This window comes from Tauraco erythrolophus, chromosome 20 (assembly GCF_009769465.1).
Source record: "Tauraco erythrolophus isolate bTauEry1 chromosome 20, bTauEry1.pri, whole genome shotgun sequence".
NCBI classification, from domain to species: Eukaryota; Metazoa; Chordata; class Aves; order Musophagiformes; family Musophagidae; genus Tauraco; species Tauraco erythrolophus.
In genome coordinates this window covers 13,623,158-13,626,810 of record NC_141484.1, presented here as the reverse complement: position 1 = coordinate 13,626,810, position 3,653 = coordinate 13,623,158, and positions in this window count along the sequence as shown.

Sequence of the window (3,653 nt, the reverse complement as noted above, 5' to 3'; positions counted from 1 at the left end):
TAGAGGGAAAATAATAACTTCCTTCCATCTGATGGTGAAACACTCCCTAAAGTAGTCTAATATATGCTTTGTTTCCTTCACAATAAGAGTGAACTGCTGGCTTCTGCTCACATTTGTCATCTGAAGATTTGTCAAGGACACAAGCTGGGGTTTTTCAACCTAGAGAAGAGAAGGCTCCGGGGAGATCTTATAGCAGTCCTACAGGTACCCAAAGGGGGCTTACGAGAAAGCTGGAGAAGGACTTTTTACAAGAGTGTGTAGTGATAGGACAAGGGGGAATGGATTTAAACTGAAAGAAGGTAGATTTAGATTAGATCTAAGGGAAATTCTGCACTCTGAGGGTGGTGAGGCACTGGAACAGGTTGCCCAGAGAAGTTGTGGCTGCCCCATCCCTGGAAATGTTCAAGGCCAGGTTGGATGAGGCTTTGAGTAACTTGATGTAGTGTGGAAGGTGTCCCTGCCCATGGCGAGGAGGTTGGAACTAGATGTTCTTTAAGGTCCTTTCCAACCCAAACTATTCTATGATTCTATGATTCTGCGACACACTCTGTGTCACCATTGTCCAAGGTGCTGATGAAAATGTTGAATAATATGGGCTACAGTGTTGAACCACTGTGCTTGTTATTGACAGCTAACTGAATATCAAGCCACTATCCCTTCAACTCAGGAGTCCAGCCAATTTTCAAGACACCTAGTAGTCCATCTATCCAATGCATTCTTCTGAATAAGATTGCTTTAGGATACAATGTCAAAATCATTAATAAAGCTCATCTCTTTTTTCCCTCATCCTCCTATTTATTTAATCATAGAACCCATCTCTTCCAGTACAATTATTTGTCCCTCCTTCTTTTCTTCACTTCACCAAGTGTTCTGTAAATTTTGAGGGCTTCTTAAGTTTTTAGAAGTTAAGGAAAGCAAAAGGAGAAATTAAGTAAAAAAAACTTAGAAAAGAATGAAAAACCTGCTTCTATATTCATTCTCCCTATGTTGCAATGATCAGAGGAATTTAAAAAAAAGAGGAGGAAGAGGGGAAAATATAACCAGCAATTGAAAATTCCTTCAATTTCAAAGTGAAAGTAATTTATAAATTATTAATGATAATACTTTTAATGAACTCAGCACTTTGTGTTGTTTTTCATATTCTTTAGGTCACCTTGGATCTAAAGAAGTGAAATTCACACAGATTGCAACAACATGATTCATTGCATTTTTTGGTTAATTTTCATTTTATCATGTTCTGTTTTCTAAAAATCTGATTTAAGTGATTTTCATCTTGCAGAAATAAAATGATTAAACAGATAAGTCATAACTGAAATAATAAAAGTTTGTAACTTTCTTGGAGTTGCAACTACAAGTTATAGTGTTGCAAGGAATAAGTAGGAGTCTGGACTTTGTTCCAGGTTTTGCCCATCGCAGTAACCTGTTCCAGCAGTTGAATGCCCTCACTGTTAAATTCTTTTTCTTATATTTAAATGAGATTTCCAATGTTTCAATATGTGCCTGTTGCTCCTTGTCACAGCATACCACAGAGAAAAGACACCGTGATATGGTGTGATGTAGTATTGATCTGGGACTCCCCTCCTTGACAGGACAGGCAGAGACAATAGGATGGAAAAGCTCATGGGTCAAGATAAAGAAAGAGAGGCTGCTTTACCAGTTACTGTCACGGGCAAAGCAGACTCAACTTGAGAAAAATTTATTTTATTTTTGCCAATTAAAACAGATTCTGTTAGTGTGGAACAGGGACAAATATTAAAATAACACTTTCTCCCCAACACTTCCAATACTCAACTTCTCTTCTTCACTCCTGACTTCTCTGCCCCCACCTCTGGGGATGGTAGAATGTAGACAGGGAATGGGGAGTAGCAGTCAGTCCATCACCGTTCCTCTCTACTGCTCCTTCCTCTCCATACTTTTGCCTTACTCCAGCATGGGCTCACCACAGGCTGCAGTTCCTTCAGGAAATTTCCACCTGCTCCATTGTGGGGTCCTCCATGAGCCACAGTGTGGATATCTGCTCCATCACGGTTCTCTTCATGGGCTGCAGCAGAGTCTCTGCTCCAGTGCCTGGACCACCTTCTCCCCCTCCTTCTCTGACATTACAAAACACAAGATCAAAAGAGTCAAAGCCTTGCTTAGGTCAAATTGAGCAACAGACACTGCTCTTTCCCTATTTCCTAAGCTAATAATTTCGTCACAGAAGGCTAGTAGGTTGATCTGGTATTATTTCTCCTGCTGAGTACTCCCAATGATATTCTTGTCCTTCAATGTTCATGAAAATAATTTCCATGAAGATTTTATCAGTTTCCCAGGAATCAAGGAGAGGGGGACTGGCATGTAGTTTGCACCTTTCTGCCTATCTTGAAGATAAAAGTGACATTTGCAGTCTTTCAGTCCTCAGGAATTTCCCCAGTCCCCATCACCTTTCAAAGAGAGCCAATAATGACTTTGCAATGACATCAGCCAACTCCCTTAGCGCTTGTGTATGTGTCCTACCAGGTCACAAGGCTTTAACTTTGAATTCTTTAATTATTGTCTAATTTGATTCTACACTACTGAGGGTATGTCTTCATTGCTCCATACTTTTCCACTGGGCTTAGGATTCTGAGATTTCTGAAGACATATCTTACCAGTGAAAATGAAAGTGAAAGAAGCCTTTCAGAACCTTGGCCTTGTCTATGTCCCCTGCCAGCATGTACTCCGCCCTATTCATCAGCAGACCCACATTTTCCCTAGTTGTCTTTTTACTGCTGATATACCTGTAGAGGCCCTTCTTGCTCTTCACATCCCTTTGCCAGTCAACTCAAGATGGATTTTTGTTTTTTCTAGCCCCATTCCTGCACTCATACACTGTCTTTATATTCCTCCTGGGACACATGACCTTGCTTCCACCTCTTGTATGCCTCCTTTTTTTCTGTTTGATTTTAGTCAGAAGTTCCTTGCTCATTCATGCTACTACCTGCATGTCAGATGAACCAGTCTTGAGCTTGAAGGAGGTGAGCCTTGAAAATCATCCAGCTCTCCTGAACCCTTCTTCTCTTCAGGAGAGTCTCCCATGGGAGTTTTCTAAGTAGGTCCCCAAAGAGGTGAATGTCTGCTCTTCTGAAGGCCAGGGGTTTTATCCTACGATTTGCTTTTTTCCTCCCTCCCAGGCTGCTGAACCCCAGCATGTCATGGTCACTGCAGCCAGAGCTGTCCCTGACCTTCACATCCCATTCCTTCTAATTTCTTATCAGATACAGCAGAGCACTTTCCCTTGTTAGTGCCTCTATCACCTGTGTCAACAAGTCATCACAAATGCCTTCAAATCTTCTTGGACTGTTGTTATTTCCCTTCCAGTAGATACTAGGACAGTTAAAATCTCCCATTAACTTTATGCCAGCTGTCTTCTCTAGGTTCTTGTTTTGATCTTTATTTAAACAAACAGCACAGACATTTCCTACTGCAAAAAAAACCCAAACCACCCAACAGTGCTAGGTGACATAACTCTGTATTGAGTGTTTGTGGCAAGGTTTTGGTCGCAGGGGTTGCAGAGATGGCCTTTTGTGAGAAGAGACCAGGAACTGCTTCTCTGCTGGACACAGATCCAGCCAGTTCTGCAACTGACATACTACAGGACACAGCTGTGCTGGGTTCATGTGATGGGACTTCAG